This window comes from Dipodomys spectabilis, unplaced genomic scaffold (assembly GCF_019054845.1).
Source record: "Dipodomys spectabilis isolate Male_0828 unplaced genomic scaffold, ASM1905484v1 ptg000200l, whole genome shotgun sequence".
NCBI classification, from domain to species: Eukaryota; Metazoa; Chordata; class Mammalia; order Rodentia; family Heteromyidae; genus Dipodomys; species Dipodomys spectabilis.
Window position 1 is genome coordinate 976,605 of NW_024870877.1, and position 26,589 is coordinate 1,003,193.

General features: G+C 33.5%; 1 pseudogene; it reads left to right on the top strand.

Annotated features, from left to right (window-relative positions):
* Positions 1-4,865: 4,865 nt before the first annotated feature.
* LOC122121985 lies at positions 4,866-4,956 on the top strand (annotated as a pseudogene).
* Positions 4,957-26,589: the final 21,633 nt, after the last annotated feature.

A 26,589-nucleotide genomic window follows, 5' to 3' on the forward strand; every position in this document is an offset into this window, starting at 1 on the left:
GGAGTTACAATTACATGGGCAAGATATAGAGTATATTTCTTATCAAGCATTGTTGCTTCCTTGTTGTTTCCCCTTCCCATCCCTTCCCATACTTCCCCCTCCCCCCACCCCATCCTTCCCCCACCCCCCACCAAAATTGTTAAGTTCGTTTTTCGACATAATGAATTGTACATTTCATTGTTGCAATCAAAGAACTCTTATGTGAACTTTAAAAATTTTTTTTAATTGTTAAAATTGTTTTCTGTCAATCTTATTTTCCTCCCATAATTTTTATTTTAAGTGTATACAAGTGTGTGTGTGTGTGTGTGTGTGCTTTTTTTAACTCTTCTGAACTTTTGGTCCTTTTTAAGTATTCTTTTCATATTTTTTCTGTTTCTTTCTTTTTTTGCGTGACTAAATTGCTGTTCGGCTCATTCCCAGATATATACCCATCATCGATTATTAGACCTTATACCCCATTTTGTACACATTTAATCCAGAAAATTATTACTCAATTCACAAAATCTTAGGCTTAAATTCTTTAATAGCAGTATTATCACTTCATATGTATATAATTTTTAAGTAACTAATTTTAAGAATTTTTATTTTTTAGTTTTCATTTCTCCTTTCAATCCATCCCTTCGTCTAATCTTATCCTTTTCTTCTCTCAATATCAGTTGTTTAAACTTACATAATTTTTAAGTGTTTCACTACTTAAATTTAAATTTTGGTTTTTCCATTTTTTCTTGTTCATTTATTTGTAATCTCTGTCCTATCATTCTATCCAAACCATTTCCCTATCTAAGATTAGGACTTGGTTAAATGCCACATTTTCTCGATCCATCCATCTACTGAGGGGCATCTGGGTTGATTCCATATCTTAGCTATGTTAAATAATGCTGCAATAAATATAGTTGTGCTGGTAGCGTTAGTATGGTCTTGTGATCATTTGGGTAAATGCCCAAAAGGTAGGTTGCTGGGTCATAGGGAAGTTCTAGGTGGAATCTTTTGAGGAACCTCCATACTACTCCAAGGTAGTTGAACAAGTTACATTCCCACCAACAATGCAGTAAGGTTCCCTTCTGGCCACATCCCCTGAAGGATATGTTGTTATTAGAGTTCTTGATTTACCCATTCTAAATGGGATAAGGTGGTATCTCAATGTTGTTTTGATTTGCTTTTCTTTTATGGCTTGGGAGGTTGAGCATTTCTTCATGTGTCTATTGGCCTTCCTTCTTTTCTTTTCAAAGAAGATTGCCTTGAATTCTTTAGCCCACTTATTTACTGGGCAGTTGTTTCTTTGAAGATTTGTTATTGGGGGATTTAATGTTTTGAGTTCCAAGTATATTTTAGATATGAGATCCTTCTCTATTGTATGGCTAGTGAAGATCTTCTCCCAATCAATGGGCTTTCTATTGATCTTGCTAGCTATGTCCTTTGCCATGCAGAAGCTCTGCAATTTCATACAATACCATTTGTCCAAACTTTCTTTGATTTCTTGTGCTTCTGGGTCTCTATTAAGAAATTTTCATCCTCTGCACAGGAGACCTTGGGTATGTCCTACTCCATCCTGTAATGTTTTCAGGGTGTCTGCTTTGACTCTGAGGTCTTTGATACATTTGGAGTTGATTCAGTACAGGATGATATATAAGGATATAGTTTTAGTTTTCTATGAGTGATTAACCAATTTTGCCAGCACTTTTACTGAAGAAGCTCAGTACTGTACAGAGAGGTTATAGTTACATAAGTAAAGTAATGCGTACATTTCTTATTGAGCATTGTTACCACCTCCTTTGTTTTCTCCTACTATTCCTTACCTTCACACATCCCAAACACCTCCGTCTACCCCCCACTAATAGTATCTTGCAAATCTCATTGTTACAATGGGTCAACCTGTATCCTTTCCTTGCATCTTAAATGAAGAAATGCTGGCTTGTTTCATGCTGATTCTACTTGTGTAGACACACTTAAAAACACTTTCCAAGTCCAAAAGCAAATAAATGAAATGCACATCATCTTTTGTCAGTTGGTATAATTGTGTTCTACACATTTATTGACAGGTTACAAATTATTCTCAAATTTTAATACATAAAAAACTTTCTTTTTTTCTCATATTCGTGGCCAGGACATCTGTATGACCTCAGTCAGAACTGCTCACTTTAGACTTTTCATATGGGTTGGTTAAATTTTGACCTGCGCTCCAGTCTTCTGGGGAGTCACTCATCAGCTTAGGAATTGATGCTCGCTTTTGGAAAGAGCCCAAGGAAGGATGCCATTTAAAGCCTTATAACTTTATTCTTAACAAGGATATTGTCCTACTACTTTGGATGTTGAGAGTGTCTACAAGAGCAAGCATTCCATGGGGAGCAGGGAGACACCATATGAGCAATACTTATTGAGATTTCTGAGTGACTTGCTATCACTTGTACTGCACTTTTCAAGTCGAATCTCTCTAAACCTACCAGTTGGAAGAGATAAGAGGAGTGGTAAAAGAACTCTTAGAGACGAATACATCTTCAACACATTTTTTTCCAAGCATTCTGTCTAAGGCATATTCAACAACTAGTGAAACTTGTGTTGGCTATATCTATGTGTCTTTTTCCATTTGTGCATGTGTACATGTGTGTACGTATGTGTGTATTTGTGTGTACAGTGACATTCATGTGTACATATATGGGCCGATATACACATATATGCATATATAAATAAATATACATATATAAATATATGTGCATATATATATCAGGTGTTCAGTGATTTAATCTAGAGTTCCCAGCACGTTGTCCTTATCACAAAATGTACATGATAAACTGCTCTAAGGATCTGTGCTATATGAAGGGTATCCTTTGTACTCACTTCCCCCATTAACTTGTTTTTCATCCCTGTGAACAACTTCAGCCACTTTCCCATAGGATAGCTTTGTTTTTGTTACTTACTGATAATAAAAGAAAAAGGTTGTTTGTAAAAGAAAAAGAACATTTAGGTCCCAGGCTAAAAGTATAATATCAGTCCCAATTATTCATATGAGATAAAATTTATAATAGTACTAAAAGTGAAAAGGAATTCCTAGATCTGTTGTTTTGCCATTTAGAATGGCAAAGAATAATTTCACGTCACTGTTATAACTCTTAAAGAATGCAAGGGTAACTGATGGTCCCTATCATGTTCCCACAAAACCAGTGGATCCTGAAGGATAATAGTAGACCAGCAGAAATTCTAAGTAGCAGACATGGAGCATGAAAGAGAAAGAGCAGAAATGAGAGAGAGTGAAAGAGAGAAAAATATCATAATATTAACGTGCATAACAGATAAACAAGAGGTGTATGAGAATATTCATACTGCTATCTTGAGACACTACATGTACTTTTGAAGGTATTTGATATATGATAACTTATCAACATAAAAAATAAAGTGATTTTGATAATAAATAAAAATGGCTCAGAAGAAATTATAAATGCAAAAACATTCTTCACAGAAGCAAACTCTCAGAAATATTTCTTGACTTTGAAAAGATAAATTTTCTGCAGTTAGTATAAATTTAGAAGTATGATAGTTTACAAAAATATAAAAATGTGTTTGCATATTTCATTATATAACCAAAAGCAGAAAGCAAATATTGTTCAGATGATTTTTTAAACACAGTTTCTCAGGAGCTGGAAAGGTGACTCAGTAGTAGAGTGCTTGCCTTGCATGCATGAGGTCCTGGATTTCATTCCTCAGCACGACATAAGCAGAAAAAGATGAAAGTGGTGCTGTGGATCAAGTGAGAACGCTAGCCTTGAGCTGAAGAGCTGAGGGACAGTACCCAAGACCCAGAGTTCAAGCCCCACAACCAACAAAACCAAAGCAAAAAACAAAGCAAAACAAAGCACAGTTTCTCAATTTTGTGGCCTCAACTCTGTAATACCACTACTTCAGACTAGGGATAAGATTTTAGGTATGGATATTTATCAACACTCCTGATTCAGACTCTACTTGATATAATTTTTAATCAATATTTTATTTTTAGTTTTGCTCTTTCTAAATTTACATGGACCTATGAAAAATGGTGTGGCCATCCCAATAATATTCTCAAAGTACCTCTTAATCACGACTCACAAAAAGTTGTATTATATTACAACAAGGAAAAAATGCTATAAATAAAGAAAACAATATATATTAATGATTACTAAAATAAAAACAAAACAATTACCAAAGCTCTGATTATTTGAAGAGTATATAGTAGATTTTACTATTTTCTCATATTCCTGTACATTTAAAACTGGATAAAGCTATGAGTAGCCTTTAAATTTACCCACTAAGGTTACTATTTATAGTTCATCTCATCATTTGTATGTGGCTTATATCATTATTTGTTCATCACTAACATATAACGTAAAGGAGCCCTAAAGATTTAAGAGAAACTGTGTACTTAAAATCTTAACTCTTCACTCTACTTTACACAGTCTTTGCAACTTCTCATTAGTAAAGTTTCTATAAACTCTGAAATGTACATACATACTAGTACATGCTACCAGAAATACTATATACTTTATCGGAAAATTTTATGACCTGCCAAACAGTCTTAATTTTGCCATATAAGCAAATCCCAAAATGAAAGATATTTAAAACATTAAAACTTTTAACAAAGCTTAACATTTGCTGCAATGATCATTATGACAGGTGCCTTGTGTAGAGTAATTGAATTCCTCCTCCTACACTTCTCATAAACAACAAATATCTGAAATTATTTTGTTTTTGGCATGTCAATCTTGACTTTATTGTTAAATGTGTGCTTATGTAAGAAATACATGGTTGCAAAATTTCACAATTCTTTTGAACTTACTTGTTGTTGAATTGTCTCGTTTAAGAAAATCAATTACACTTTATATATAAAAAAATGTTCTGTGCTCAATTTGGCTGCACATATACTAAAATTGGAACGTACAGAGAAGATTAGCATGGTCCCTGCACAAGGATGAATAGTTCCATATGTTTACACCAACAGATGCTGGAAGGGATGTGGCCAGAAGGGAAGCCTACTGCATTCTTGGTGGGAGTGTAAACTTGTTCATTCACTTTGGAAAGCGGTTTGGAGGTTCCTCAAAAGACTCCACATAGAGCTCTCCTATTACACAGCAATCCTACTTTTGGGCATTCACCCAAATGATCACAAACAAGTCCATACTAAAACTACCACCACAACAATGTTTATTGTAACATTATTTGCCATAGCAAAGATAGGGAACCAAGCCCGATACCCCTCAGTAGAAGAATGGATCAAGAAAACGTTCTCTTCTCTCTCTCTCTCTCTCTCTCTCTCTCTCTCTGTGTGTGTGAATGTACACTTACACAATCACTTTGGAAAGCAGTCTGGTGAGTCCTCAGAAAGCTAATTATTGACCTTCCTTATGGCCTACTCATACCACTTCTAGGCATCTATCCTGAACAACAGGTACCAATATTCAAGAACACATGCACCTCCATGTTTATTGTAGCACTGTTCACAATAGCCAGGATAGGAAAACAACCCATATGTCCCACCAGAGATGAATGGATCCAAAAACTGTTGTAACTATACACAACAGAATATTTTCCAGCCATTAGAAAGGACAAAATAATGGCATTAGCAGGGAAATCAATCAAGCTACAGGAAATCATGTTGAGCGAGGTAAGACAAAAGCAAGAGACAAACCACATGGTCTCCATGGTAAGTGGATGTTAAATCCAAAATGTAAGGTGATACAACAAAATTAACAACACTTAAGAAATCAAGGACTTCCACTCATCTGATTGAATCACTACTAAATAACCCCATTCTGCTGATAATATGTGCACACTGAAGGGAAACCAGGAGGACGACACAGAACTAGAGGGAATCAGGAAAAAACATACAACAGTTGGATCCATCAGCTGCACTGGACCTTGACCAAAATGAACTAAGCAACTCAATGTCACTGAAGGGAGGGAGGGAACAAGTGGGAAAGAGGGAACAGCAGACGCTATGCAAAACAAAAGAAATATACATATTTCCAAACAAAAAAAGTATACATATGGAAGAAATAACTCTATGGAAAAGCTCATAGAACTCATAAGTGTTGTAGACCATGATAGACAATTTGCTCCATCAAAGTTAGAATATGTTTGTGACTTTAACTAAGCATCACTATCCCACAATATTGTGAAATTTGGGAAATTATGTAACCACTTAATCACAAGAAAAACATTTGAAAAAATGATGAAGATGGAAAACTAAGTTGCTCTAAAAAACAAAAAACTAAAATGTTCTCTGTGTATATGTGTGTACACACACACACACACACATATACTATATATATTCATATATATGTGTATACATATTAATTCTATGCCTCCATCAGAAAGAATGACATCGCCCAATTTTTAGGAAATGGAAAGACTTGGGAAAAAAATTATATTAACTGATGTAAGCCAAGTCCAAAGAAACATAGGTCCCATGGTATCCCTTATTTGCAATAACTAGTATATGTCTGGGATGAGCAGAAAAGTTGAAAAGCTATGTGTATATGACTAGATAAGTAGATGTTAAGCTATATGACCCTCAAGATAGAGCCGCAAGTGGTTTTTTCTTTCTTGCTGTTGTTTCTCACATATTTATAATGTACGATGTGATTTTTTTTTTGTTTTTTATACATTCCTCCCCAACAATATAACCCCTATTTTCACTTTATTTGATTTGGTGCACCTGCATCTTGTATATACACTTCTCTAATTTGGGGAAGGAAAGGGAAAAAACAACATACTTAAATAGGAATACATTTTGACCCATTGTATAACAATAGATGCACAAGACATTATTTTGAAGAACGAACATTACAATTTAGACTGGGGACATTGGGTGGGGCTTGCGGGTGTGAGGAGTGTACTTGTGGAGGTGGAAGGGAAGGAATGGTGGGGGAAAAACAAAGGAGGAGGTAACAATGCTTGATATGAAATGTACTTATTACTTTGCTCATGTAACTATAACCCCTCTGTACAGTATTTTTACAACAAAAAATGTATAAAAATGTTTTGAGATGGAAGTTTATTTTGCCTATTTTACCCATATAATATCGTTAACAAAGAAATTAATGCAAAACACTGATATGAAGATATTTTGAAAAAGTGAGTGTGTGTGCATTCCTGCGTGTTGGCATGCTCAGAGTTTGAAATTAGGGCTTTGTGGTCTCGCTATGTCTTTCTCTCTAGATTGGTGAGCTACTATATGAGCTACATCTCCATTCCTGGCCCTTTGTTAGTTCTTTAAATTTTTGGAAAAATAATCTCATAAATTTATTTTGCCCTGATTGGCTTCCAAATGATATCCACAGATCTCAGGCTCCTTAGTAGGTATCCCTAGTAGTTCGGATTACAGGTGTGACAAACCAGCACAAGGCTTTCAGAACAATTTTAAAAGTAGAAGAAAATTTACTTCACAGAGGCCTGTTTTATCATCTCCTAGTTTTAAAGCATTTTGGATTGATTATATGTGATTTTTTTCATTCTTGAATTCTTAAAATACAGTAAGTGATGATATTTAAAAATTTAGTACTTTTTAAAAATGATACTGGAACTATGGGACAGAAGAAATTTGCCTCTTTTTGGACCATAATTTATAAGCTCAGCTCTGTGCATGATAATCCAATGTCACCAACACAGTCTGTGTTGAAGAAAAATGTAACAGAAAACAATCACCATGGGCAATAATTGCTATGCTATTATTTCTTGGACAATATGAATATTGAATTGAGATTATCAGAGAATGGAGAGAATTTATCTACTTGTTGTGTATTGCTGAAAGACTTTTGGAAAATTTGACTCATTTCCTTCCTCACTGTGTGTCTTGGGCCATGCACTTACTGCCTTTAATTACAATTTTTCCCAGCACTAAAATGGTAATAACATTGGCATTATAGCAAATGTTATCTTAAGAATTAAGGGCCCTTAGAATGCTGAACTCTTTCTCATTCTTATAGAGGTATAATCAGATGAGAGGAACTGTATTTTTTGTTTGCTTACTTTCATTTATTCTTCAGTTTGAAATCTGAACTACTTAAGACTGAAAGAAACCAAAATTAGACACGCAAGCTTTGGAAAGAGCAATAAATGTAAAATAAATAAAATACATATAGCTATGTAAAAGGTCTAACTAAATTGTTATATAGTCTCAAGCATAAACAGAAAATGATTTAAGCAATATCATGTTATTGAAAATTGAAAAATGTTAGAAGTTGCTTAATTTTTTCCTTTTTACTGCCTTGAATTAATTATTTTTGTATAGATAGATTAAAGATGAGATTAACAAGACACTTGATTAAAAATGGACAAAAGTTCAAATAGACATGTTTTCCATAAAGCCCTCTATACCAGTGGGTTTACACAGTTGTGTTTAATACAACTTCTGTGCTGGCTTAATGCTTTGTGAGCAGAAGTCATTAGAGAAATGTAATTCAAAATTACTATGATACTACTTCATAACTATTGGAACTCTTATTTAAAAAAAATCAAAGGAACCAGGTGTGGTGGTAAAGGTATGTAATTCCAAGCATTTAGGAGGTTGGATTTCAGTCTTAAGCGAGTCTGGGGTAGTGAAGATAGTAAAAACTTGCCCTTTATTACTTTTTGAATAAAAAGTAATAATGTTGGTGAGAGTGTGAAGAAAAGGAAATTTTCTACACTCTTGATCAAAATACAGGTTAATATTCTCCTTGTAGAAAGTAGTATGCAGTTTTCTAAAGAAATCATAGTTGAAATATCATCTGATCCACCAATCATGTGATTATTTCTCTCTGGGTAACTCGTAATTATATCTGTAGTTCATTGTTATTCACATTATTCACAACAACAGCCAAGATATAAATCGAAGTTCAGTGTTCAACTACACTAATAAAGCAATTCTGGTAGATGCAGAAATATCTTTTTGTTTCATCCTTAAATTAACGAGAGACTTCTCCCATTAGCCACAACTTACAATGACCTGAAAGATGTATTCGAAATGAAGAAAAATGTTATGTTCTGATCTTTGGAAACACACACACACACACACACACACACACACACAAAATCCGCAAACATTAAGACAGAATTTTTTTTTAAGTAAAGCAAAGTGGAACTTCTGGGGCATTTATGCATAAGATATTAGATATACATTATGACCAGGTATAGAGTTGTAATGTACAACATGAAGATACAGGGGACAACATTGGCCTTAGTCCAAGTGCAATGTTTTCTCTTTTACCATCCAACTGTGTTTACTTGTAGAATTAGAGGTACATTCTACTACAACAAATGAGAGAAATTAGGCAATGTATATTACTTTGAGTCTGTCTTTCTTCACTTAATGTAAGTTTGTTCCAAGTCTTTCCATTTCCTTATGAATGTTGTAATGTCATTCTTTCTGGATCAATAGAATCGCATCATACTGAAGAGTTTCTACATGGCAATGGAAAAAGTTAGCAGGATATATAGAAAAAGAGCAGAATGGAAGATTTTTACTAGCTAAGCATTAGACAAGAGTTTTCATAACAAACCCATATTTAGAGATCAAAAAGTTAAACCCAACAAAAATAAACCCTCAAATAAACAAGAACCCAATTAATATATTGGATAAAGACTTAAAGATAACTTCTTAGAAGAAGAAGTAAGAATGACAAATTGACGCATCATTCTCCATTAAAGAAATGCAAATCCAAACAACACTGAGATTCATCTCACCCCTCTTACAAGGTCATTATGAACAAACAAACAATCACAGATACTGATAAGGATGTGGCCCAAAGGAAACTCTATTACACTGTTGGGGGGAATGTAATCTTGTTCAATCACTTTGGAAAACACTATGAAAATTGCTCACAGAACTGAATAGAGAGCTACCTACCTATGATACAGGAATTTCACTTATGGTCATTTATCTAATAGAGCAGAAACAAGGCCACACTGAAACTACCAGCATAATCATGTTGATTATTGCTTTATTTTCTGTAGCCAACATATGGAATCAGCCCAGAGGCCTCTCATTGTAAAACGAGATCAAGGATTATATATATATATATTATATATACATATATGTATATATATGTATATATAATATATATACATACATATATAATATCTAATTTTATTGCTCCCAATTGGCAAGTATATATGTATGTATATAAATGTATGTATACAAACATATATACATATATATATATATTCAAACATATAAATACATACATAATGGAATTCTGTTCATCCATCAGAAAGAATAATATTGCACCATTCTAAAGGAAAAATGAAACACTTAGAAATAATATTAAGTGAAAAAAAGCAGACCTAGAGAAACTTAGTTTGCATGACTTTCCTCACTTGTGGTAGATAGGAGTGTCCATAAATTTAAAAGTAAACACACTGTATGGTGTGCAAGGAGGTACAAAGGAATTATCTGAAATGTCAGAATCCATGAAAATACTATAATTCTCTTAAAAGGCTAAGTCAATGCCCAACAAAATTAATACCAGTAAATATGTAGTGCAAGAGAGTATAGTGGGGGGCAATCTGAGAGGAGTAGGAAATTGAAGGGGAAAAGGATAGAATACAGGCAAGAATCCATTGTATACTTCCAAGAATTGAAATATACAAAGCAAGGGGTAGTGTGAAATGGGGTTGAAGGTATTGAAGTGGTAACACAATTCCAGGTACATTGTACACATAAACTGCTTTGTTAAATGGCAAGAAATTCCATAACATATTATTGAGATACATAAGGATTGGGTTTTATTGGTAGGGGTGGATGAGAGTGCTGAAAGGGGTGACATTGATCAAGATGCACTGTATCCATACATTGTTTCAGTGAATGGCAACTCCTTTGTACAATTAAAGATAGTAAACATATTTTAAAAATTAATTATGATAGTTGAATAGAGTTGAACCTCAATTCAATTCCCATTTGAAAATATTTTTAACCAGGAGACTTGGAGAATAAAATTCAAATAATAAAACCTTATGAATCTTTTTTACCAGAATTTGTGAAATTTAAATCAAAACTTTGCTTTTTTTCAGCCATTGGGCTGTTAATATATTTCAAAGTAAGTGGCTTAAAAACATCAGGCGTATATTATCCATACTCTAGAAGCTTAAACATTGATTTTAAAAATGGTTATTCAAAGCAATTCTTTGTCTTATGGGGGTCTACTTTCTGATTCATTATAATCTATTTCCTGGATATTCACATGGCAGAATAATTATATTGGACTTCTTTCGACAGGATCATTATTGCAGGGTCATCTCTGAAAGGTTTATTCTAATATCATCAGACAGGAGAATAGAATTTTAACACGTGTATCTGGAAGGAGTTACATCGTCCAAAACACTTTGCTACTTTTGCTTTAACTCAGTGTGGTGTAAATTTGGATATTATTTCATAGAACATAATAACTTAAGGACAAGGTTATATCATGTAAATTATGTGCATGATTCTTCTTACAATGGGAATAATTATAGTGATGGCAAAGTGAAGTATGATTGTTTAGTGGCTCTTGAATCACATCATAGGTAACCATGTTAACGTGCTGCAGCCTTTCTAAGGCCCTTCTGATGTATTTGAACAATCTCCATTGACTTAATTGCTTTCAGAAATATTTGTTCGTGCCAACAAATACAGATCTCCTTTCATTTTAATTACTGTTCACTATTAGGACTCCCACAAACACCAAAATCAGAGTATGCTAATTTCTCTGATAAAATACATCATAAAATTGTTACAATTAATATAACATAAAGACTAATACTAATAGCATTATATTTACTAGTATTCACATTATATAATATATTGACATCCCTTGGTTACCTCAATTTTTAGAATATTTATAACTAAATGTAAATTGTTTGCAAATAATTATTTTATGATGTATGGAAAATGAGAAAAAGATTTGAATAAATATTTACTACAGATGCAAACAGATTCACCTGGTTATTTCTGAACCTTCATTTGTTGGTTTCATTCATGCATAGGGAACATGCAGAGAAATGAAAATTGCAATCTTGCATTTACTAAAGGGATAATTACAAGTTTATGTTGGGCTAAATAGCATATTTTATAAATTAAATTGTTTTTTCCCTTCCTTCCTTCCTCCCTTCCTTCGTTTCTTCGTTCCTCCATTCCTTAAATCCTTCCTTTTTTCCTTCCTTCCTTCTTTTCTTCTTTCCTTTCTCCCTTTTCCCCTCCATCCCTACCCCTCTCTCTCTTTCTCTCTTCTTTCCTTTTTTTCCTTCTCTCTTTCGTTCTTTTTCTTCCTTTCTTCCTTTCTTTCTTTTACTCAGATTATTTCTTATGGCTATAGAAAAAATTCCAACTGTTATACTCCAAGGTGTTAGGTGTAATTATAAATATACTATATTAATATTAATTTTAATAACCTTTGTTATATCTTAAGAAAAACTGTAATAAAAACAACTTCACAAAATTTCAGGATATGTAACAAATATTACTTTCCATGATATTGTTTATTTCTTCAAACTAAAATGAGAATTTATAAATAATATTGTGTGTGTGTTGTTCTAGTGATTTGAACTCCAGACTTATCCCTTGATTTTTTTCCCAGCAAGGACATTGCTCTAACATTTGAGCCACAACTCCACTTCTGGATTTGTGTGTGTGTGCGTGTGTTGTGATGTGTGTGTGATTAATTGAGGTGCGACTCACAAATCTTGCCAAGTCTGGCTTTTTAAATTTATTTTTATTTTTTTTATTGTGAAAATACCGTACAGAGGGGTTATAATTACATGGGCAAGGTAATGAGTACATTTCTTATCAAGCATTGTTGCCTCCTCCTTTGTTTCCCCTTCCCGACCCTTCCCATCTACCCCCCCTCGGCCCCCTCACCTGGTCAAAGTTGTAAAGTTAGTTTTTCATCATTACGACTTTTACACCTCATAGTTGCAATGGGTCCACCTCTATCCTTATTTAAACCATGATTTTTTCCCTTCCCTTCCACAAATTATACCAACATCAAATACAATGAAAGCAGTGGGGGAAGGGACATGTCTAAGACAAGCAGCACAGGTCAGATAAATTGATGTTAGGTGAAATGGACCCCAAAATAAGTATTCAAATGTTTTTTTTCCTGTAATTGTTTCCAACACATTTATAAGATGATTTCTTTGTTGTCAATGCTGGCTTTGAACCCTAGCTTCCTGAGTAGTGAGGATTACAAGCTTGAGATACCCATATTCAGCACTGATATAATATATGTAAGAATAAAATAAATTTCTTATTTGAATTCCATTTAGATATTTATTTAGTTATTGAATCTGAATCTGCAGTGTGAAAAAAAGTTTCCATTTTTATCAAAAAATATACACTCAATGGTTTAAATTACAGAAACTTTGTACAAATTGAAATACTCTAATATTCAAAAGCAATGAAGGGATCGTTAATCAAATTTCTAATTTAAGCTAAAACAATAGGCTCTGTCAGGGTGAATAAAGTAATTTTTCATTAAATTAAATATTATCTACTGTGGTCACATGATTTTATCTTCTTTTAAACCTAAACTTTTGAAATAAAATATGGATTCATATATTTTTTGAGTATATAAAAATCTTAATTACTGGTCATTTATTTCTGAGGTTTGAGTACGAAGACATTTCAGAAAAACACTCAATTTCATTTATTTTATGTCAACAGTGATTTTTAGAAATTGAATCAATCTCCATATGAGATAAAACAAGATATTCCATGACTTATGCAATTATTCCTATAGACTTGAATATAACATTTTTGAATGGTATGAAATTCATATTATTCCTACTCTATAGAATAATTAAGAAATAAATGATTGTGATAGTGTTTATTTTTCCTTCAACTAGAGAGAACCTAACTATAGATGACAAAACTTGAATAGAAATGTCATAAAATTATGAAAAATTAAAGTCATTATGAGTTAGATGAAATAGTCATTTTTGAAGGTCACAAAATGAAATCTCTGAAGCTTCCTTATCTGTTAAATTAAATGTATTTGCACTCAAAATATTTCTCCAGCAATGGTATAACCAAACCACCTCCATGCCAAATAGCCTCTCTGATTAATTCAACTAAATATTTAGGAACAGAAGTTATCACAATGTATAGAAATATATACCCACCACTCTAGAAATTAAATCTGAAATCATAAAGGATTGAGATTAATAATTTGCTTTCACTAAGTTGCCATAAAGAGGTGAATCCTTTCATGTGGGCATAGTTGTAGAGATTTGGTCACTGAGAACTTGTGATCAAAAGTGTTAAGATCAAAGTCCTTTCCTCCTCTTCCTTCCTTTACTTCTCTGTCTCCTCCTTCTTCTTTTCCTTCTCCCTCTCTCTCTTTCCTCCTCCTCCTTCTCCCTCTCCCACTCCTATTCCTCTTCTTCTTTACTTCCTGGCTTCCATTAATACACATATTCCAACACATACTCCTGACATGGGGTACTGTGCCACCTCCAACCCAAGTCAATGAGGGTAAGAAACATAATCTGAAATGTGTAAAATCAGAAGTCAAGTTTAATCTTTCCCCATTTTAAGTTAATTTTATAAAGTATTTTTTCATATTGATAGGAGACTGTCACAGCATGCTCTCATTTATTATAGGGGATAAGATTTACTGGAAAAAAATCTAACCAACATCACCCTAATGAAATGATTGATTAAATTAATATTATATTAGGACAAATCTATTTTAAAATATAAGATATAGTTCAATACGTGTCAAAAAATCACCTCTATGATTTCGTATAAAAGGCAGCAGAATACAATCTGTTCCTCAAGGAAATTGACCTATAATTGGCTGTACTGTCAATTTCATAAGTGATGTAAGAAGACTATAGAACAAATTTCAACTCAAACTGCATGATATAACATTTACTTTGTCCCGTGTATACTTTCTTTGTCTGGTTCCCAAAATAACTTGTATTTTATCATATTTTTAATGAAATTTAAGTAGTTTTGTAGGACTTGCTGTTTGACAAAGCATTATATTAACAGTGTATAGTGAGTTTCTTTTTCTTTTTCCTCTCCTGAGGTTTGAACTCTGAGTCTGGGGGCTGTCCCTGAGCTCCTTTGGATGAATAATAGAAATTTATCACTTGAGGTACAGCAGCACTTTCTGATTTTTCTGAGATTTAATTGGAGATAAGAATATCATAGACTTTCTTGCCTGAGCTGGCTTCAAACCTCAATTTTCTGCCTCCTGATTATCTAGGATTACAGCCGTGAGCCGCTAGTGCCTGGCTTAATAAAATGCACCTTTTTTTGCCTAGTCCTGGGGCTTGAATTCATGCCTTGGCAATGTCCTTGAGCTTCTTTTTCTCATGCTAGTACTCTATGACTTGTGTCATAGTGCCAATTCCTGCTTTTTTCTTTATGTAGTACTGAGAAATCAAACCCAGGGCTTAACACATGTAAGGCAAGCATTTACCAGTAAGCCACATTCCATGGCAAATACAATGCATCTTGGTGATCATTATCCCTCATCCTTCTCAATCCTATCTCACAGCTCAATTTACATGAATTTGTAGAATATTCACTGGCTCTTAATATCATGTATAACCACTCAGAGGATATATCACAGATCATATTTTCTTGATAGTCTTATTCATCAACGTACTAACATTGTGCATTATGGAATTCTGTGATTTTAAATTCTAAATTATCACTCAGATTCACCCACTACTATTCTAAAAATTTTCCTAAGGTTAATGCAAATGCAATCTGTAATTCTTTGATAAAATACAATGATTCTTAGAATGTTAAAGTTTTGGAGTAAGAACTTCACCTTCAGTTCAGGAACATTTTATCATTACTACCCTCTCAAAATACTCAAATATTTATTAATAGTCATTTCCTGTCATCATTTCAACCTACTCTCCTCTACAGATTCTACCTCTACAGATGTGTCAATTTAAAAACATCATATAATTAGAAAATGTAGTCTATTTTTCCACTTCTCCCATGTAATATCACTGTTTCCAAAGCAAGTCCATGTAAATTTTTCTCATGGATAGAGCATATTGTTTGTATTCATGTGTATATTGAAATAACATCCTAAATGGGCATTTCAATGTTTTATTACATATTATTATAAAGGGTTTTGCTATGTATATACTTGTACATGTGTCTCATTGGACATATGTTGAAATATATTTTGTATATAAAATTGTAATTCAAAATGCTGGATCATAGAGGCAATTCTATGTGTAATATCTTAAAGATTTCCAGTATGTTTAAGAAACGGACTATATCATTTTAACTGCCAGGCACCCATGTATAAGGATTGCAATTTCTACATAATGGTTGTTCAGGGCTATCTTATTGTTTCTATTTCCACTAATCTCTATATGTATGCAATGTCTAGGTATGTTATGATCTTTCCATATGTTCCTTGATTGTTGTTATATTACTATAGAGATATGTATTTGGATTTTATTCAGGATGGTTAAAGTATTTCATTGGCATTAATATGCTCAATATATTTCTGATTCAAGTCTATTTCAATAAATGTATACGTGAACACATTATATGTACATATGCATATTTTCATACTTATATGTGTATATATTCAAATACCTATATATGTATACATATATAAGAATATACAGATGTGTACATACATGTATATATACATATACGTATATTATTATTTTTATTTGTCTATAAGTTATCATTTCACTTTATTAGCCTAACATGCCCTTTATTGATTTTACTTTATTTTATTTTATGTTTAAGATGTTGTAAAGAGGAGCCAGGTGATGGTGGCTCACGCCTGTAATCATAGGCACTCAGGAGGCTGAGATCTGAGGATTATGGTTCAAAGCCAGCCTGTGCAGGAAAAGTCCATGAGACTCTTATCTCCAATAAACCACCAGAAAGCCGGAGGTGGTACTATGGTTCAAGTGGTAGAGCTCTAACCTTGAAGTTGAAGAGCTGAAGGACAGCACCCAGGCCCAGGGTTCAAGGCCCAGAACCACCACCAGAACCAGCAACAAGAAAAAGAATACTGACTCAAAAAGCAATAGTATTAAGCAGTCTGAAAGATAGGATCAAGTCTAACATTTTAGAATTATCTTAGATACCAGCAAACTTCGAGTACAATGAGCCATGAGCACTGAGAATGTTGACTGAATTTCTTAGTTTCTTTACACAATCATTATAAGTATGCATTTCCTCATCTATCTTTCTTTCATTTCACCACAGAATGTGTATTTATCCTTTATGTCATACTTGAATAGCAAAGCCTTTGGAAGATAGTTATTAATTGGTGTATAATAATTATATGAAGATATCTTATTGAAACATCTTACACTCTCACATATGGATGAAGGGCCTGATAAACCCGTTTCTGGCTTTCTCAATTCCCATTGCCCTTTATATTTCAACTGTATTATGTGATTTTCTTTGTGCTATCTTCACACATTGTCAAAATGTATTAAAGTGCTATTTACTCACCGTCATTGAAATTTATACAATGATTAATATAAAAGCAAAAATCTAAATAAATGGAGACATAATTTTTGTGGATTGGAGGATACAATTGAGAAAAGATATGAATTGTCTCTTCCCCTTTTTTTGGTCATTCATTGCGCTTGAAATCTGTTCCTGGCGCTGTCCTTCTGCTCTTCAGTTGAAAGTGAATGCTCTACTCATTGAGCAACTGTGCCACTTCTGGTTTTCTGGTGGTTAATTGGAAATAAGAGTCTTACGGACATTCCCATTCCAGCTAGATTTCAACCACAATCCTCAGAACTCAGCCTCCTATGCAGCAAGGATTACAAGAATGAGGCAACAGCGCTCAGCTTCACAGTTTTATTTATGTTTATGACAATTTCTAAAAACACCTAACTAGACTCTTTGAGTCATTGACAAAGAAAAATAAACTGCAATATATTTCTGTCCAATATTAAAGCTATTAGTGTAAAATTGTTATATTTGTACAGGAAAGATTGTACATCTCAATGGGTCTGTAGGGCACCAGATTAGATCCACATAAATATTATCAAGGAATATTTATAAGGGGAAAATCAAACATTTGTGGAATGACGTTCTGTTTAATAAGAGGTGTTAGGTTAGGCAGTATGTGGGAAAATTAAAAAGTGAACATTGACTTAAACATAACACTTTATTCAAATGTTAACTTCAAGCAGGATTAAAACGTGGTATATAAAACAAAAAGAGAGATGGAAATGTAAAACCAAAGGAAGATGTTTTGACAATTTTGAGATGAAGCAGTCTTAAATTTGTCATTAAAATTGTTGGAAAAAGTTCAACGAAAAAGTTGAACTCAATAAAAGTGTAAAACACTTTCGTCTATGAAAACTTATATACAAGTGGTGAATAGAAGTTGGGAGCAGGTGGCTCATGTATCTCATCCTAGCTACTTGGGAGGCTGTGATTTGAGTATTGCTGTTTGAAGGCAGCCCACAAAATAAACTTCCTGATAAGCTTATCTCTGATTATTTAGCAAAAAAGCCAGAAGTGAGGCATGACTGAAATGGTAAATTGTTAAAAAAAATTGCAACAAATCTTAGGGACCCTGAGTTCAAGCCCCAGGACCAAACAAGTTTGAATCAACTTGATGTAATGTAACTGTTATAAATTTTTAACAGTTAAATCAATGAATATTATACATTCCTACAGAAATATAATTGGAAACAAAAGGCATAATTGTTGTCTTAAAATAAGTAATGGAACCATGAATTTCTTTCACTTTACAATTCATGTTTTATGTAACTTTAATTAGCAGACTTCCAGGACTAAAAGTAAGTATATTAATTGTATACCACAAGAAGCAAAGTTATTATAGTTAAGAATAGATATTTCATCCTAGCCAGAAGATGTTTTTGAGCATTCTCGCTAAAAAGAAATGTTACATACAGAAATTAATGGATATGATGTAGCTATATCATTACACAACATATAAATGAATGGGATTATCAATCAATATTTCATAGCTATGTAAAAACTAATTGTGTAGCTAGGAGCCAGTGGCTCATGCTTATAACCCTAGCTACTAAGAAGGCTGAGAACTGAGACTCATGGTTCAAAGCCAGCCTAGGCAGGAAAGTCCGTGAGACTCTTATTTCCAATGAGCCACCAGAAAACTGGCAGTGGCTCAAGTGGTAGAGCACTAGTCTTGAGCTGAAGAGCTGAGAGACAGTGTCCAGGCCCAGATTTCAAGCTCCACGACCAACAAAAAATAAAAAATAAACAGTTACAAATAAACAAATATTTTGACATAAATGTTAAAAAATATATTCTAACAATTTTTAAATCCTTACTAGGTATACTAGTTTATATAAATATAGAGAATTGATTTCTGGATTAGTTGTCATTGAATCAATTTTGTAAATCACACATTTGTCACTCAATTCATATTTGTATATTTCTATACTTATATAACTTAAGTATAATTAATTGATACGTGAAAGGCAATACTGTTTTAGGAATCTCCCTTGGCTTTCTATAATTAACCCTCCTACCCTAAAATCAATATGCCCTCCAACATAGTCAGACGTTTCATTTCATTGGAGCAGAAAAGTATAAGACATAATCATTGTTGGAACAAGTAACATTTAACATGTATTTCACTAAGTTTAAGAACCAAAAAATTCAAATCATCTTAACAATGCCAGTAATAGTAAAATGTCTTCTGAGCTTTTCAGTCTTTAAGGAGATGAAAATCTTTAATTATACATCTATTTTTTTCTACCTAACATCCTATATCTCAGGAAGATATTTTTAGGTAACCCTCTGTTCCTGATTAGAAGACCGGAACAAAGGCAATAATGAAAATAATCAAGGAAAATACTTGAAAACTCTGAAAAACCAATCACAGACACTCCTGTTTTCATCCATTTCAATGAGAATGTACATTAAAGTATCCTGTTAATTAGCAGTGAAGAAGGGAACAGAATACTTTGTTTGAAGACAGCTTGACTTTTAACAATTCAATACAAGCACAATGGATTTATCTTTTTTTTTTCTATACAGTTGCCAAAATAAAAGAGAACAACACCCAAAGGCAGGAAAACACCTAAGGCAAAGCAGTAAACTTTTGTCTATAAAGTAATTTTGAGGGTCTGTCTCTTTCAAAGTCAGGCTTGCAAAGAGGAAAATGTATTTGCTTTGGTGTGAACAATAAAAACATAAAAATCCTCTATTAATGTTTATCATATTTTGACTAGGACATCTCGTGTTGGAGAAGAGTAAAGGCAAGAAAAATTTCAAGATTTTTGGACTATTCCCCAATATCATTCTTATTTATCAGCTATAGCTATGGAAGTAGCCTTGATTACTCTTAATATCATTCTTCTTTACATTTAGAAGCATTGTTTGTTTCTGGGTTATAAGCTGCAAACACTTGAGTATTAATAAAGGGTCATTTCCTAAGAGTGGAAAGATGCTTTGTAAACAAACCTAAAATATCAAAGGCTTAGAATAGTGGAAACTGTTTTCTAGCTATATCACAATCTGTATATGTAGACTTTGTTTCCCATTGTTCCAGAGGAACCATTTTTGTTATCTTCTTTTTCACCATCTAGTGATCATATACCATCCTATACCATCCTGGGATGGCTGTACATTTACTGGATTCTCTAATTGCTGTTGGAAAGTTAGGAAGGATAGAAAATTGAGTTTTTGTATCTGTTTTACCTTATTTTTTATTACTTTAGAAACTGTATCTCAAAATGTCACAAATTATTTTATAATACTAGGAGACATATTTCATTTCCGTATTCTTAGGCTTCTACATAATTTTGGTATTTAGTGATCCCCAAATGTGAAAATAAAGATAGGAAACCTCTTATTTAAATAATAATTAGAATTTCAAGACTTCTTTATGTAAGGCCTGTAAGTAGTATGCACATCATACATGTGTACAAAGCCAGTGGCAACATTTTCTTATTCTCAAAAACTAGGAAATGTGGTGTCCCTATAGTTGCATCAGGAAAAGGCTGTAGTTGAATTAGTTTACTAATCTAAATCTGCTTCAACCATTTCTACACTTTTGGTGGCTTGAATAACCCGTATTTATCATTTTGCAGTTCTAAAGGACAGAAATTTGAAAGAAGTCATACTAGATTAAAATCGAGCTACCTACAGAGCTAAAATATTTTTCAAATGATTCTAATGGAAAAATTAATTACTTGTTGTTCTGCTTTCCAGAAATTCAGAATCTGGGTTGTTTTATTTTTCTTTATTTTCTATTGTAGCATCTTTACATGTCTCTGATGGTTCTAACCTCATCATGTCCTTTCGAACTATACCTGGGTCTTTAAAGTACCCATTTGAATATATTTAACCCATCTGATAATTCTTCATATTTGTGTTCCTTAGATTATGAAGGGTGATTATTTTACAAACTTATATACATATAATGCAAATGTACATTTGAGGGATTAGTTATTTGGGGAAGACAGATATTATGGAAAGGTATTTTACTATGTAAAGTGAGTGTGTAGCATACTTTTTACTATAAACTGTTATCCTTTCATTCATTTTGAACTACATATTTCTTCAACGAAATATAACTAAAAAAATTAGTCCCTGAAAGCAATTAATACTGATTAAAACATTGTCATGTACTAGAAATACTAAATGCCAGAGAGCAGCTCCTGAAGTGGTTGTGGCACTATCACTTTTTGTATATTCTACTTACAATCTTCTCTTTTCAACAGCATTTGATTGTTATTTTGGAATTATGGTTAATATTTATTTGACTGCTATTTTTAAAGAATGCATTACCCAATACTGGTTCAATTTTTCAAACTTTTTTGGGTCTATTCTATTTCTGAAAGAAACATAGCCATTTGAATTACATTAACTGCTTATTGAAGTTGAATCAGCGTGTAGAGGAAAAGAAGAAAAAATATGTCTCTGTGGGTATGTCAAGGTAAAAGTATATCTATAAGCTATTTATCTTACAATCATCTATTTTTCATTATGTTTAGATTCTGATAAAATTTAGTCTTTCAACTCACACAATGTTAATGCAGCCTTATTTCATGCCACCCAAAAGCAAATAACAAATTACTATTTATTTTAAAATTATTTTTAACTTTTTAAATTATAATTTATTTTAAAAGCTATATTTTTAAAAAGTTAGCCAAGGCAAATGGTTCACTAGCTATTTAGAGTCATGTTCAGAGTCTATGGTGAAATCCAGAAAGGGAAAAAAACATCATGTTTTTATTCTTCCTTGAGCCACTCTGATTTACTTCATGTTTTTCTGAAAGAATAAAATTCTGGCTTTGAAGCCTTTTGCTTCATATCCACAATGTGTCATTCTTCCTTTATTAATAGGAGAATTTGGAGAAAAGATGAGAATCCACACTAGAAAAAGGAGAAGAGGAATAGAGAAGGAGAAATCTAGATATTTTTTCTTCCTCATCTCAATCACAAGGTCTGGATAATCATTGTGGATATTAGCTACAGTGCTCTAAAGTGTTTAATCACGTCTATAGAAATAAATAATCCCACAAGTGATCACATGGAGAATGTTTATTAATAAAAAATTGGAATATCTTCCAATAGGAAATGTTATCAATTTGTTTAATTCTTGTTTAGGATTTGTTAAATTCTGGTGTGGTATAGTAAACTATCATAAAGGTATAAAAGAATGGTAAGAAATTAGCATCTTAATATCATTTTCTAATATTAGCTTAGTTCTGCCTGTGTTATATGTAGGAAGCTGTATTTGAGTTTTGACTCAATTTCACATGCTATACTCTTCCAACATATAAGTTGAAAGAAGACTCCCTCTGGAAATATGCTATTATTATAGCTAAGGGGAAAAAAGACACAGATAATGAAATAAAAATCTTTCCCTAGAAATAGCCTTTCACATGGATCACAATGGAATTCTATGCCTCCATCAGAAAGAATGACATTGCCCCATTTGTTAGGAAATGGAAAGACTTGGAAAAATTATATTAAGCGAAGTAAGCCAGGCCCAAAGAAACATAGGCCCCATGGTTTCCCTTATTTGCAATATCTAGTATATGTATGAGTCAAGCGGAAAAGGTCAGATAATGTGATGTTAGGAAAATGAACCCTTAGATATGTATTTTAATGTTTTTTTCTTTCATGCATGTGTTTCTAATGCATTTATAAGATTATTTCTTTGTTGCTTTGTATGTCCTTCCCCCACAGTATAACCCCTTCTTTCACTATATTTGATGTCAGTATAACTTGTGGAGGAGATGGGGAAAAACAAGTCGTTTAAGGATACAGGTGGACCTGTTGCAACAAGGAGAAGTACAAGTTGTCATGTCCAAAACGAGCTTTACAACATCGGTGCGGGGGGGGGGGGGGGGGGGAGAAAGTTTGGGACTGGGGGGGAGGGGGAGGCTGGGAAGGGATGTGAAGGGTAAACAAAGGAGGAGGCTGTAATACTTGGTAAGAAATATACGCATTATCCTGCCCATGTAATTGTAACCCCTCCGTACATTATGTTCACAAATAAAATAAAATATTAAAAAAAAATAAAAGAAATAGCCTTTCACCACTTCTGGTTCACTTTTGTAAGCTGAAGTAAGTCACATGACCCACCTTGACACTGTAGAGTAGAAGTAAATCTCACATACAGGAAGCTGATTCAGGACATAGAGTAATATGCCAAGATATGTCACACTTGAAATAAAGAGGAAAAAAAGAGAACCATAATACAATCAATCATATTTGCCATCACATGTCTCTACAGGAAGGATGCTATTGAATTCCTTATTTTCTAAACTACTGAGATCTTCAAATCATGTCCTTTATGTTTGGATATTACAGAAATTAGAGAACATTTTGATACTGAGACAGTATAAAATCTCAAAGAAAGTTGGAGTAATCATTTCAATACTACCATTTGTTCTCCAAGAAAACAAACCATTTTATAGACAATAATTTATAATTTCTTACCTAGTATCTTATTTTTCCAAGAATGGATTTTGTTAATATATGTGACTATCCACCAGAATAAATGTCTTCATTTATCTGCATCTTGAGCAAACAGCAAGTCAATTAGATGTAAGTGGGAGTTCATCAGTAGCACTTTTTAAAAATGCAAAAAATGTGGACAGGGAGCCAATATACCTATTTTTTTTCCACCATCACCTACTACATCCTCCTTTTTCCTTCCTAGGAAACACACCCAATCAATAAAAAGGCGTAGATATTTGGTTCTTGACCTGGAAAGTGGAAACAGAATGTTATGGATGTCGGGGATGACAGTTAATAGTGTTTTACCTAATAATGTCACATACAACAGCCCTAAGAGTACTGTAGGTCTTAACACTAATTCCTTAGTGATGTGATAGGAATGTCAACCTCACTGGACTTAGTATTGTTTTCCACTTCCTTTTCTACCACCTGGCCTAAATTGTAATACATATTAACAGAATGAAAAAGTAATGCCATCTTAAGAAACTCCCATTGGAACAAGACATTATGTGGAAAAAAGAACTTTACAACATTGGCGGGGGGGGGGGGATCGGTGGGCAGGGGTGGTAAGGGGAAACAAAATAGGAGGCAAAAATGGGTGATAAGAAATGTACTCATTACCTTGCTCATGTAATTATAACCCCTCTGTACTGTATTTTCACACAAAATATTATTATAAAAAACTTATATAAAAAAGAAAGTCATTTAGGGCTCTGGGAATGTGGTTTCATGGAACAGTTATTGCTTAGCATGCATGAAACACTGGGTTCAATTACTCAGTACCACAAAAACAGAAAAAGAAACACTGGAAGTGGTGTTTTTCCTCAAGTGGTAGAGTGCTAGCCTTCATCCAAAAAAAAAAAAAAAAAAAAAAGAAGAAGCTCAGGAAGAGTTCCCTGGCCTTGAGTTCAAGCCCTAAGACTGGCAAAAGAGTCATTTACCTACGAAATGCAAAATAAAGAACCCATACTTGGAATATATAATTGCTCCTTCCAACTGATACCTATCAATAGATCTTAATTCACGTACTTTACCTATATTAGAATACTGTGTTGAACAAAAAAAAAAGTTTTGTTAATAAGTCATGGCAATTAATACCAGGAATGTGCTTAGATATCAGTGAAGATTAATCCTGGAAATTCAAAGATTCCAGGCTCTTGAGTGGCCACTGCTAATCACAATCAGAAGGGTAGTATAAGTGAGATTTGGAAATCTTTTTGGTAAGTTATGGCACCAAAAAGGCAGAGGTTAATTAATAGTTTTGACAGAGGAATAACTCCAGATGGAAGGAATAAATGATAATAATAACTAAGTTATAACATAAACTGTTCCAGAGAACCATTTTTGGTTATTGAAGTACAAGTTATCAACTAGGCTTATTCCTCATTGCCTTTAGCATTCTAATAACTTATGCTAGTTCATAATCTCTGTGTGATAAGTTGTATAACCTTCTATGCTGTTCTTTCAAACCTGATCTCCTTTGCTTTCTACAAATCTGTCTTTCTCTATTTCTCTATGAACAATTTCTGATACTAAGTCCACATACACAGACAACAGAGGATGCTAATGTAAGAGTCCCATAGCTCATGAGTCATTAATGTAAGAACATGGAAAAGCAGGACATCTTTATTGCTACCTCCATTTTATTGAAAAGCTACAATGTCACACCATTTGATTCAAATTTCCATTCTTTGTCAACATAGTGTCATTAAGTGCACATAAATGCAAATATGAGCAAGGTGATTGTGGCTCACACTTGTACTACTAGCTACCCAGGAGGCTGAAACCAGAAGATTGTGGTTCAAAGCCAGCCTGGTCAGGAAAATCCATGAGAATCTTATCTTCAATTACCACCAGAAATCCGGAAGTGGTGCTGTAGCTAAAGTGGTAGAGCACTCAACTTGAGCTGAAGAGCTGAGGGTCAGCGCCCAGGATCAGATTTCAAGCCCCACGACCAACAGAAAAAGTTCCTCAAAAGGAATTACGAATTCAATAGTAATCTTCCAAAGCAGAGAACATAATTCCAAAATAATTCAGTGCACCTACTTTTGCTGAGTTGTTATGGTTTCTTTGCTGAACATATTCTCTTCTTTTAAAAAATGGTCGAATACTAGCTTTAAAATTAACTTCATCTAACATGTCTTGGTTCAAAAGAGAAGTCCATACAGTTGATGTCACTTGCCAAACTCTTATCTGTAATTAAACACCAAAAAAGCCAGAAGTGGAGGTTTGGCTCAAGCAGTAGAGTACTAGCTATGATGGCAAGAGGGCAGGAAAGACAACGGTTCAGGGACAGGGTCCAGACTCTGAATTCAAGCCCCAGAACCAGCACAAACTAAACAAACAAACAAGCAAAAAAAACCCCACATATTTCTTTGGGATCATCCTCAAAGCACTGGTTTGAAAAGAGGCTCCTTTTGCTGATCATACTCACTGGATCCTGCTTTTTGGAATCCTTATTGCTATGGTGAACTCAGGACCAGATTAAAGGAATGGATAACTGACTCCTGCAACAAGACAATCATGTCAGGAGCGAAATATCTAGGCATAAGGTACCTTTAAAACTATATGTCGTTGTTTCTTTGCAGTAGAACACTTTTAAAACAACGTTATTTCCTTTTCATCTATGTTGGCCTTCAAATGGCATATTGTTTCCTTTTGTAATACTCTCAACT